The sequence below is a fragment of the Salmo trutta genome, chromosome 18, assembly GCF_901001165.1.
Source record: "Salmo trutta chromosome 18, fSalTru1.1, whole genome shotgun sequence".
Classification (NCBI taxonomy): domain Eukaryota; kingdom Metazoa; phylum Chordata; class Actinopteri; order Salmoniformes; family Salmonidae; genus Salmo; species Salmo trutta.
The window spans coordinates 52904972-52918436 of record NC_042974.1 but is presented as its reverse complement, the minus strand read 5'-3'; the positions used below and the strand labels follow the sequence as shown (position 1 = coordinate 52918436).

At 42.0% G+C, this 13465-nt stretch overlaps 1 protein-coding gene across 4 annotated transcripts in view; it reads left to right on the top strand.

The window, feature by feature from the left end:
• Window positions 1-1761: 1761 nt before the first annotated feature.
• LOC115153505 (RNA binding protein fox-1 homolog 3) overlaps window positions 1762-13465 on the top strand; it is a 735146-nt gene continuing 723442 nt past the window's right edge. For 2 of the 4 annotated variants that reach the window (XM_029698999.1, XM_029699000.1), the window contains exon 1: window positions 1766-2178. The gene's annotated coding sequence lies outside the window, so the exon portion shown is untranslated. Of the gene's footprint in view, window positions 2179-13465 lie in introns of all 4 variants that reach the window. The other 2 variants (XM_029699001.1, XM_029699003.1) reach the window with 2 other exon arrangements.

Below are 13465 nucleotides of genomic sequence, written 5' to 3'. Positions count from 1 at the left end.
TTCTCTTGTCCATTCACCCTCTGAATGGCATACATACACAATCCATGTCTGAATTGTTTCAAGGCTTAAAATTCCTTCTATAACCTGTCTCCTCCTCTTCATCTACACTGATTGAAGGGGATTTAACAAGTGACGTCAATAAGGGATTATAGCTTTCACCTGGTCAGTCTATGTAATGGAAAGAGCAAGTGTTCCTAATGTTTTGTACACTCAGTGTATGTCCACACTACAAAAATAAATTTTATTCTCTGCATTCTAAAAACGATTGGCTTGCCAACTTGCTCCTAACCACTGATACAGGGCCAGTTATTTATCATCCCATTATGAATAGGAATATCTTCAGGGCTAAGGTATTCTGATCATAGATCTGTGGTTAAGGGCAGCCTCTAGCTCTAGCAGACTAGATTGCATCCCAAATGGTACCCTATTCCCTATGTAAGGAGATATGGGCCTGGTCAAAAGTAGTGCACTATATAGGGTGGCATTTGGAGCACGCACTAAAAGGCAAGCACTGTCCCTCTAGGTATGAATGAATTAAACTGTATGGAGGTGTTTAGTAGTAGTTACTGTATTGAAACTCCAGGGGACGAGGGGTGTGAGGGAGCACTCAGGTAGGCTTGGATGTATCTCATGTCAGCCTATCTGAGTGGAGGGTGGAGGTGTTAACTGGCTGTGATAGAACATGCTAGGGACCCCCTCACAGCAGAGGTGCTAAGTGACTGCTGGAGGTGTGTGTGTGTGTTTGTCCATAAATATGATAATGATGATGACTTCGCAGATAACTTCTGCTGCACACACACACACACACACACACACACACACACCTTGAACAGCTATCCTTGTGGGGACACACAATTCAGTCCGATTCAAAATCCTTTTTTCCCTAACCCTAACCCTTACCTTAACCCTAAACCTAACCCTAGCCCTAAAACTAACCCTAACTAATTCTAACCTTAACCCTAAACCCCTTAGAAATAGCATTTGACCTTGTGGGGACCAACAAAATGTCCACAGTTGGTCAAATGTTTGATGGTTTACTATATTTAAACATGTCCTCCACCCCCCCCCCCCCACCCGACACACACAAATCTTCAGAGTCAGTAAGACACCTCATGACAGTCTGATCCCTGAGGGAAGTAGCAGTCCGAGCAGAGTGGGGTAGGCAGCCAAGCAGAGCTACATTGGATCAGTGTTAGGTCATGAGCGCTGGGTAATTGCTAATCTCACTTTTAATTGAATCTGGTGGAGTGCAGTGTCTTGTATCGAGGAGAGAGGGCTGGGGAGAAGGCAGTGCAGCGACAGGGCCATCCAACCTGCCTCAATCTGCTATGAACTCACGACATTGGACTCAACATACGTGATGATGCCGCAGAAAGACTAAAAACAATTTATTTGTAAATGAAGAGAGGAAGGGAGGATGGAGAGAATGGCGTAAATTAGGAGTGGCGCGGGAGATGCCTCTGTCTGTCCTCCGTGGTTCGTTTCATGTCAGTGTGTTTTGCGTTGGGTCCCATTGAAGCACACACATCAAACTGGCACCAGGTCAGTGCTCTCTTTCTTTCTCTCTCTCTCTCTCTCTCTCTCTCTCTCTCTCTATTCCTCCTCTTTCCCGCCTCCTCGTCGTCCTCCTCCTCTCTCTCTCCATCCCTCGTTCAACGAGTGCCAACCAGAACAGGCGTGTGTGAGCGCCTCGTTCTTTATCTTTTTCACTCCCCCTCTCACTGTGTCAGCGCTGAATCCAGAATCTGCTTGTGTGTGTGTGTGTGTGTGTGTGTGCTTGTACCGTGCTGGCTCCGAGCAATTTGTGAGCGCTCACACACAAACACAGCACACTAGACCCACGCTACTGAGACACGCTAGCAACAGTAGAGCCTCTGAATCCGCTCTGCCCCAATCACACACTGGCTAACAGATCACTTCACACACACACACACAGCCCTCCCTTCTCCTCCTCTTCATCCTCCTCCTCTCTCTCTCTTTCTCCATCACTCGCTCTCACTCGTTCTCTTGCTCTGAACACTTCCTTTGGTAGCGGAGGAGTGTGTGACTGTGTGTGTGTCCAGTGCAGGCATAGCAGCGGAGAGATAGAGACAGAGACAGAATGCCAGCAGAGTGACAGCCAGCAGTCAGTAACAGGACAGAGAGAGAAGAGAGAGGACCTTGAGACTACGACTAACTGTGAGTACTCTTTTTTTTTTTTTTTTCTATCGCAAGCCAATTATTTTCTATCCTCTTCTCTCACTCTCTTACAATGCAGGACCTGGTAACTACTGTACTGGACTATTTGTGTTTCTTATGGGGGAATGACACACACTGTACACACACTGTACACACACACACTGTACAAACGCTGTAGACATACAGTAGAGCATATACAGTGATTACTGAACACACAGAGAAGCATGGGAAAGACTAGTCACACATACTAGTCATACTTACAGTAATACAGACAGTACACACATTTACAAGTGAATACAAGTGCGATTGCATATGAACTCAGACACACACACAGACGTAAATACACCTCATATTCAAACACATTTCATCACGATAATACAGTAGGGCAAAACTGTGTGAATCACCGGCCATCACACGTTGATGCAATGTACAGCCTACACTGTACGCATTTGTGCCATACACCTCACACATGCACCCGCACGCGCGCACACACATGCACACACACGCGCACACGCAGGTATGCAATCAAAGGTATGTCATTCTCCTTTTACAGAATTATGTACAGAGTAAGTATGTGAGTTGATTTCATGCTGGTTGGTGGAAAAGTGGTATTTTCATGGATGTAGGTACACTTGGTCACACAGTATGTACATTTTTTTACTGAGACAACAGTGGAGTGAGTGTGTGTGTGTGTGTGTGTGTGTGTGTCTATACAGGGTATCAATGTGAAGAGGTCTCAGAGATCCAACGACAAGGTCAGAAACAAACACAAGACCGGGACCAAGGTAAAGGGTCTAGGACCGACATGAAATATACAGTGTGTGTGTGAATATGAGTCAGTGTGAGACTTAGTTTCAGGGGCTCTCTAGTGATTTTACGGTTTTACAGTTGGTGAAGAGGCATATTGAAGTTTCTAGTATTGTCTGTTTTATTATGGGAAACAACACTAGCTATTTGTTAGCCTGAGCGGTATCTCTCTGTGGCTACCCTAACCTACATCCCTCTCCTCCCCAAAGTGAAGCGTCTGATTTGTGGAATCACCAGTGTAGCACACTGACTTCACAGTAAGATAAGATTTATTCATTTCAGCTTTTCGCTTCTCTTTGGTAAAATATAGATGGATGGGAGGGAGGGAGGGAGGCAGGGAAGGGATAAGATATAGAGTGCTGCGTTGACGCTGAGGACAGCAGAGAGGAGTGAGAGTTAGAGAGAGAGAGAGTGAAAGACAATATTACCATTCCTAATGACTTTTTACAACTCAGAATTTTTTGTCTGTCATAGTCAAAGTGTGGTATGTGTGAGTGTATTTTCTGTGTGTGTGTGTGTGTGTGTGTGGTACACATACCTAGCGTGACAAGATGTGTATTTTCTCAGTGTTCAATCAAGTCCATTTGAAAACATTTATAGGAATAGATTCTTTGTAGAGTTAAATACATTGAGGAATTTGTGACATTCTGTCTTTCTAGACCAACGTCCCACAGAAAAACCTATGTGGGCCTTTAGCTTGTCAGCGGGGGCATATTCAATAGGAGTGTGCTCATGCATTGAGTTTATTGAGTTTATTTTTCATCTGTAGCCATGCGAAATCAGACAAAACAATCTGTTTACCTTCCATTTGGGACTTATTTTATTGTACTGATCAACAACATTTGCATAGAAGGAGCAATTCTTATTTGATAAAAGTGTGTGCTGTCTCTTTAAGACGAATCACATCATTCACACACAAAGTCTGTTCCAGGCTTGAGCAAAGATGATATTGACTGGGAGAGACGTGAGGCGGGGGAGACGAAGTGAATTAATAACGTTTTTGGTAGCAATCAGCTTTGTAATGAGCAAAATGTTCCTTTATGGTTTGCATATTATCGCAAACAAGGTACTAGGGTTGGCTTCAGCTGTAAGCTAGCAAGGAACGTTAGCCTACAAAGCTGGAAGCGGTATCTTCTTGCATTGTTGTGTTCCGTACTGGACATTGTTTTGGGAACAGTAATTAGCAGATTCAACATCTCTACATGCTGTGTGGCATTATTCAAGTATGTTAACTTCTGTGTAGTGTAAGTGGTGATGCAGCCCAGACTCCAAGTAATTGCGGTGTTTCCTCAGGACAGGCTAGACCTAGCAATGAGTAAGTGGAGCAGGCACGGTGCTCTCTTGCTACAAGGGGACAATCAGTAGATGTCATGAGACACATTTGACAGAAGTACCAAAAGTAAGACACATTCTAGTACAAAACGATTTTTAATGTTCTAGTATCGTGAAAGTAAAAACGTTTCCTCTAGAAAGTGTGTTTGTGAGCAGGAATGTATGTCTTCAAGGAGTGTGTGTGTATCTGCTGGAGTGTTTGTTTGCATGTGAGTGTGTAAGCAGGGGTGTGTGTATCTGTGGGAGTGCACCTGCAGTGTTCGGCTTTTTGCGGGTGTGTATGATCTATATGTCTTCAGGAGAGTGTGTCTGCAGGAGTTTGTGTGTGCAGTGTTTGTGGGTAGATTCTGGGCTTATATGGGGAGCGTGGTAGACAGCATGTCTGAAGCTTATGCAGGGATTTTCTCTGTAGGCCTATTTCTCTGAATTTTTTTCCCATAATTATCAGTATTTCTCTGTATTCTCTGTATTCCTACACAACAGGGACTTTCTGTGTCTGTTCACATAAAAATGATTTTCTATATGTGATGTGAGTTTGATGTTGAGCTATGGAAACGAGAGCTTGTGAAGATACCTTTTAGTTTTCATCTGTTCCAGGAAGTGTGTGTGTGTGCGCAGGTGTGTTTGAGGGGATGAGAGAGTGTTTGCCTGTCTCAGTGAAGACAGTAACACTGGGAGCCATATCCCCTGGAGGCTCTTACTTTAGCCAGGAAGCAGAACATTGCAGTAGTGTTACGTAGCTTGTAATTACAGTGAAAAGACAGACAGTTCAAAGTAGAGAGAGGAATGGAATTAGACTATGTACGTTTGCTTCTAAAAAAGAAAACAATACGAAATTAAATGTTTAAAAGTGTTTCTGACCTTATTGCATGCAATTGCAACATTGTTAGCTAGCAAACTATTTACCAGAATGCCGGCAAAAGCACACGGTGTTGTGACTGGATACCATAGTGTAAATTTAACGTTATGCTATTTTCTGAAGAATGAAGACATTGGACAGCAGTGGCTGCTTTCATTTCGAGTGGACAGGCTGCACCGAAAATTACAAACATGTTGCGCTTGTGCAGTGCACATTTGGAATGAAGTTGCTTTATTAATTAGGGAGAACATTCGATGGGTATTGCCAGGAAGCTAATCCTGAAGACAGATGCTGTACCTTCATTGACAGTGGATCTTATATATTTTCTGTAATAAACCTGATAGTGACTATGTGGTTTTTGCGGTGTGTATAGTATTTGTAAATCACCCCTGAAAATCATATTTTACCATTCGAGTATGTGGGTTGTTGTCTTACAGTTGATGCAGCTTTTGTCATTGGGGCTTATCATGATGATTAGGTAGGGGGTTATTAGTATTTCACTTTCCAACTCCTTACACTTCAACGAGGTCACCTTGATCCAGCGCCGTATGTGGGGAGGCTGTGTGAGCTGTCCATCCCAGGACCCTTTTCTGTCCAGTATGATAGGCCTAACAAGGAAGAGGCAATTGCTGGATTTGTCTCCTGCTTCAGTCTTGGGGGGTGACTGAAGCTAAGTGGGTGACTGAAGCCTGCTTGATTGAAGCAGGGTACATGGGTCAATCCCCACACCATTACAACACCGCTACCAGCCTATACCGTTGACACCAGGCAGGATGGGAACAGGGATTCGTTGGACCAGGCAATGTTTCTCCACTCCTCAATTGATCGCGTGCACACTGGAGCCACTTCTTTTTGTTTTTAGCTGATAGGAGTAGAACCCGGTGTGCTCATCGGCTGCAATAGCCCATCCGTGAAAAGGATGGACCTATTGTGCATTCCGAGATGCCGTTCTACACACCACTGTTCTCCTTTGTCCTGTCATCAACAAGGTTTTTCGCCCACAGGACTGCCGCTGACTGGATGTTTTTTGTTTGTCACACCGTTCTCGGTAACCCATAGACACTGTCGTGTGTGAAAAGCCCAGGTTTCTGAGATACTGGAAATGTCAGGCCTGGCACCGACGGTCATAGCACGCTCAAAGACACTTAGGTGACTCGTTTTGCCCATTCTAACGTTCAGTCAAACAGTAACTGAATGCCTTGATGCCTGTCTGCCTGCTTTATATAGCAAGCCACTGCCACGGGACTCACTGTCTGTTGGAGCGAAACATTTTCAAGAACGGGGTGGTGTACCTAATAAACTATTAGTCTTATGGTAAGCATTCGGATGGGGTCCTGCACATTGTAGGGTGGCCGTGTGCCTACAATTCATTTGGAAAGTATTCTGACCCCTTCACTTTTTCCACATTTTGTTACGTTACAGCCTTATTCTAAAATGGGTGAAATAAAAAACAAATCCTCATCAATCTACACAAAATACCCCATAACAACAAAGCGAAAACAGGTTTTTAGAAAAAATGTGCTAATTTATTACAAATAATAAACAGATACCTTATTTACATAAATATTCAGACCCTTTGCTATGAGACACAAAATTGAGCTCAGGTGCTTCCTGTTTCCATTGATGATCCTTGAGCTGTTTATACAACTTGATTGGAGTCCACATATGGTAAACTCAATTCATTTGACATGATTTGGAAAGGCATACACCTGTCTATATAAGGCCCTACAGTTCACAGTGCATGTCAGTGCAAAAACCAAGCCATGAGGTCAAAGGAATTGTCCGTAGAGCTCTGAGACAGGATTGTGTCAATGGAGAGATCTGGGGAAGGGTACCAAAAACATTCTACAGCATTGAAGGTCCCCGAGAACAAAGCGGCCTCCATCATTCTTAAATGGAAGAAGTTTGGAACCACCAAGACTCTTCCTAGACCTGACCGCCCAAACAAACTGAGCAATCGGGGGAGATGGGCCTTGGTCAGGGAGGTGACAAAGAACATTATGGTAATTCTGACAGAGCTCCAGAGTTCCTCTGTGGAGATTGGAGAACCTTCCAGAAGGACAACCATCTGTACAGCACTCCAACAATCAGGCCTTTATGGTAGGGTGGCCAGACGGAAGCCACTCCTCAGTAAAAGGCACATGACAGCCCGCTTGGCGTTTGCAAAAGGCACCTAAAGGATTCTCAGACCATGAGAAAGAAGATTCTCTGATCTGATAAAACCAAGATTGAACTCTTTATCCTGAATGCCAAGTGTCACGTCTGGAGGAAACCGGGCACCATCCCTAAGGTGAATAATGGTGGTGGCAGCATTATGCTGTGGGGATGCTTTTCTACGGCAGGGACTGGGAGACAGGATCGAGGGAGAGATGAACAGAGCAAAGTACAGAGATCCTTAATGAAAGCCTGCTCCAGAGGCTCAGGACTTCAGACTGTGGCGAAGGTTCACCTTCCAACAGGAAAAAGACCGTAAGTACACAGCCAAGATAATGCAGGAGTGGATTTGGGACAAGTCTCTGCATGTCCTTGAGTGGCCCAGCCAGAGCCCTGACATGAACCCGATCGAACATCTCTGAAGAGACCTGAAAATAGCTGTGCAGTGACACTCTCCATCCAACCTGAATGAGCTTGAGAGGATCTGCAGAGAAGAATGGGAGAAACTCCCCAAATACAGGTGTGTCAAGCTTGTATTGTCATACCCAATACGACTCAAGGCTGTAATCGCTGCCAAAGGTGCTTCAACAAAGTACAGAGTAATTAAAAAAATATATATATTTCACCTTTTATTTAACCAGGTAGGCAAGTTGAGAACAAGTTCTCATTTACAACTGCGACCTGGCCAAGATAAAGCAAGCAGTTTGACACATACAACAACAGAGTTACACATGGAGTAAAACAAACATACAGTCAATAATATAGTAGAAAAATAAGTCTATATACTGTACAAAGTGAGCAAATGAGGTGAGATAAGGGAGGTAAAGGCAAAAAAGGCCATGGTGGCGAAGTAAATACAATATAGCAATAAAACACTGGAATGGTAGATTTGCAGTGGAAGAAAGTGCAAAGTAGAAATAGAAATAATGGGGTGCAAAGGAGCTAAATAAATAAATACAGTAGGGGAAGAGGTAGTTATTTGGGCTAAATTATAGATGGGATATGTACAGGTGCTGTAATCTGTGAGCTGCTCTGACAGCTGGTGCTTAAAGCTAGTGAGGGAGATAAGTGTTTCCAGTTTGAGATTTTTGTAGTTCGTTCCAGTCATTGGCAGCAGAGAACTGGAAGGAGAGGCGGCCGAAGAAGGAATTGGCTTTGGGGGTGACCAGTGAGAGATACCTGCTGGAGCGCGTGCTACAGGTGGGTGCTGCTATGGTGACCAGCGAGCTGAGAAGGGGGAACTTTACCTAGCAGGGTCTTGTAGATGACCTGGAGCCAGTGGGTTTGGCGACGAGTATGAAGCGAGGGCCAGCCAACGAGAGCGTACAGGTCGCAGTGGTGGGTAGTGTATGGAGCTTTGGTGACAAAACGGATGGCACTGTGATAGACTGCATCCAATTTATTGAGTAGGGTATTGGAGGCTATTTTGTAAATGACATCGCCGAAGTCGAGGATCGGTAGGATGGTCAGTTTTACGAGGGTATGTTTGGCAGCATGAGTGAAAGATGCTTTGTTGCAAAATAGGAAGACAATTCTAGATTTAACTTTGGATTGACTTGAATACTTGTAAATGTGATATTTCTGTTATTTTCTTTAGCAAAAAAATATAAACTTTTTTTTTCTTTATTATGGGGTATTGTGTGCAAATTGGTGATGGGGGGAAAAACACAATTGAATCTGTTTTAGAATAAGGCTGTAATAAAACTTGTTGGAAAAAGGGGTCTGAACTTTCCGAATGCACACAGCTTATGGCTGTAATATATTTTTTCTGTCAAATGATGTCTCACCATTATTTCTCACCTTTATTTCTGAAGAGTGTTCATTTTGATCAATATTTTGGCTATGCTGGCATTTTGTAAAATCGAAAATAAATGTCTGATCAATACACGCAATTCGGAACATATTGTCAGCTATATTGCTAATGAAGAGGCAGCAATAAATTGTCCAGTACACTTATTGTATGCTGTTTTTATGTACAGTGCCTTCAGAAAGTATTCACACCCCATTACTTTTTACACATTTAGTTGTGTTACAGGCTGAATTTAAAATGGATTCAATATTTTTAAAAATTGTCACTGGCCAGCACACAATACCCATAACATCAAAGTGTAATTATGTTTTTCGAAATTTGTACAAATGAATTAAAAAGGAAAAGCTGAAATGTCTTGAGTCAATAAGTATTCAACCCCTTTATTATGGCAAAGCTCTTAGAGACTTACCCAGAAAAACTCAACATTTATCGCTGCCAAAGGTGTTTCTACAAAGTATTGTGAATACTTATTAAATTATTATTTACATAAGTAATATTATTATTATGTTCAAGTTCATATTATTATTATTATTATTATTATTAAGTAAATTATTTCTGTATTTCATTTTCAATAAATTGGCAAAACATTTGAAAAAACATTTTCCCTTTTTTCATATTTCATATTTTCACTTTTTTTACAACTTTTTTCATATTTTCACTTTGTCATTATGGAGTATTGTGTGTCTAAGCTTATGTCTAAGCTTCTAAGGTGACTCAGGATTTACTAATTATTGTGAAGAAGTGTATAAGTGAACTGTGTTCTGTAATTAGGTAAAAAAACAATAGAAAAGCAATTGGGTATTGCTCCTGTTTGTCTGATATTCAACAGTCCATGATCTGTTGACCATGAGAGTATTTTGCAGAGAAAATGGGTTGAGGCATACTATTTAGGCTCGAAATGACATGTTGCCCATTGTTTACCTCGTCATTAATGACATGTGGCCAATTGTTTAGCTTGTTACCTGGCAACGACCACAAGGAGCTGTCAGTCAAGGCAAGCTCATGAATAAAAACTCCCCCCCCCACTCAGCCTATTCTTTCGGGCATCCTGATAGTTAGAGATGAGAGAAAAGATACAATTTCTTCAATTCTGAGCATTTTCTAGTGTAAAAATATTATGGGTGACGTTTTGGTCATTCAAAGGTAATTTTTACTTGCGAAATAGGATGACTGGGCAGGACCTTTAAGTTTTGGGATAGAAAATGTTTTTGTCTACCATTGGGATTGAACACGCAACTTTCGGATCCAGAGTAATGGGATTATGTTTTAGCAAAACCCAAGCCTATTTGATGTTAACAGCACTCACTGTTGTCCCTAGTGGCCAGTTTTGAGGGCATTTTCTGGCGTCTTCAGGACATGGACAGACATGCTATTTCAAAGTCAATCTTGTTGTATGTTCAGACAACAAACACTGCCTAGAATTAATTATTTGTTGTATATTTCAATTAAAATGTTTAATCTAAGTAATTGATTAGACAGATTATATACAAGTTGCTAATATATATGTTGTATTTCTTTCCCACTATGATAGCAGGACAACCCTGCAGCTGACAAAACTGTACAGTCCCTTGTAGTAGACTTGTAGATGATTTACTATTATAGTCAAAATTTAAATCAAAGCAAAGCAACAACCAACAACATCCAGCTTTGCTATGTATTACCTGTCCGGGGGGTTGGTGGTGTATTTGAGAAGGAGATTGTTGCATTATGAGAGGGATACTGTACATAGGCATTGCGGCCCAACTCCAGTCCTCCAGTATCAGGTGAGATTGTCTGAGGCTACAACATAAATGTGTGCTGTTGGGGGTACTGGAGGACTGGAGTTGGGAAACACTGTCCTATATAATGCACCACTTTTGTAGTGAACAATATAGGGCAGTAGTTCCTTATTTTTACTATTTTCTACATTGTATAATTATAGTGAAAACAAACTATGAAATAAAACATATGGCATCATGTAGTAACCCAAGATTTGTTCAACACTTTTAAATATATTTTATCATTTAGAATCTTCAAAGTAGCCACCCTTTGCCTTGATGACAGCTTTGCACACTCCTGACAATCACTCAACCAGCTTCATGAGGTAGTCACCTGGAAAGCATTTCAATTAACAGGTGTGCCTTGTTAAAAGGTAATTTGTGGAATTTCTTTCATTCTTAATATGTTTGAGCCAATCAGTTGTGTTGTGACAAGGTAGGGCTATCTTCTGTATACCACCCCTATCTGGTAAAAGACCAAGTTCATATTATAGCAGGAACAGCGCAAATAAGCAAAGAGAAAAGACAGTCCATCATTACTTTAAGACATGAAGGTCAGTCAATCTGGAAAATTTCAAGAACTTTGAAAGTTTCTTCAAGTGCAGCCGCAAAAACCATCAAGCGCTATGATGAAATTGGCTCTCATGAGGACTGCCACAGGAAAGGAAGACCCAGAGTTATCTCTGCTGCAGAGGATAAGTTCATTAGAGTTACCAGCCTCAGAAATTGCAGCCCAAATAAATGCTTCACAGAGTTTTTATTTATTTATTTAACCTTTATTTAGCTAGGCAAGTCAGTTAAGAACAAATTCTTATTTACAATGACGGCCTACCAAAAGGCAAAAGGCCTCCTGCAAGGACGGGGGCCTGGGATAAAAAATAAATAAAAATAAATGCAACATAAATTTAGGACAAAACACACATCACAACAAGAGAGACAACACTACATAAAGAGAGACCTAAGACAACAACTTAACAGCAAAACATGACAACACAGCATGGTAGCAACACAACATGACAACAACATGGTAGCAACACAACATGGTAGTTCATGTAACAGACACATCTCAACATCAACTGTTCAGAGGAGACTGCATGAAACAGGCCTTCATGGTCGAATTGCTGTAAAGAAACCACTACTAAAGGACACCAATAAGAAGAGGAGACTTGTTTAGGCGAAGAAACACGAGCAATGGACCTTAGGCCGGTGGAAATTTGTCCTTTGGTCCGATGAGTCCAAATTGAAGATTTTTGGTTCTAACCGCCGTGTCTTTGTGAGACGCGGTGTGGGTGAACGGATGATCTCCGCATGTGTATTTCCCACCGTAAAGCATGGAGGAGGAGGTGTGATTGTGTGGGTGTGCTTTGCTGGTGACATTGTCTGTGATTTATTTAGAATTCAAGTCACACTTAACCAGCATGGCTACCACAGCATTCTGCAGCGATACGCCATCCCATCTGGTTTGTGCTTAGTGGGACTCTCATTTGTTTTTCAACAGAACAATGACCCAACACATCTCCAGAATATGTAAGAGCTATTTTACCAAGAAGGAGAGTGATGGAATGCTTTATCAGATGACCTGGCCTCCACAATCCCCCGACCTCAACCAAATTGAGATTGTTTGGAATGAGTCGAACCGCAGAGTGAAGGAAAAGCAGCCAACAAGTGCTCAGCATATGTGGGAACTCCTTCAAGGCTGTTGGAAGAGCATTCCAGGTGAAGCTGACTGAGAGAATGCAAAGAGTGTGCAAAGCTGTCATCAAAGCAAAGGTTGGCTATTTGAAGAATCTCAAATATAAAATATATTTCAATTTGTTTTACACTTTTTTGGTTACTACATGATTCCATATGTGTTATTTCATAGTTTTGATGTCTTCAGTATTATTCAACAATGTAGAAAATAGTAAAAATAAAGAAAAACCCTTGAATGAGTAGATATTCTTATCAAGGCACAAGGCAAGACCCAGTTGCAGACACAGGAGGCAGATGGTTGGAGTCTTACAATGTTTATTAATCCAAAAAGGGGTAGGCAAGAAAATGGCCGTGTACTGGCAAAAGGTCAAAACCAGTTCAGAGTCCAATAGGTACCGAAGGGCAAGCAGATTCAAGGTCAGGGCAGGCAGGATGATCAGGCAGGCAGGAAAGTAGTCCAGAGTCAGGCAGTGGTCAAAACCGGGAAGACTAGCAAAAGAGAATAAAAAAGGAGTACGGGGAAAAACACGTTAGTTGACTTGACTAAACATACATGACGAACTGGCACAGAGAGACAGGAAACACCGGGATAAATACACTGGGGAAAATAATCAACACCTGGAGGGGGTGGAGACAATCCCAGTGGCAAGTGAAACAGATCAGGGCGTGACAGTTCTAAAACTTTTAACAGGTAGTGTATGTTGTATTATACAGGTTACATTTGAAAAAGAGACCTAGGTCTCAATTCTTTTTAACCTTTATTTAACTAGGCAAGTTAGTTAAGGAGAAATTCTTATTTTCAATGTCAGCCTAGGAACAGTGGGTTAACTGCCTTGTTCAAGGCCAGAACGACAGATTGTTACCTTGTCAGCTCGG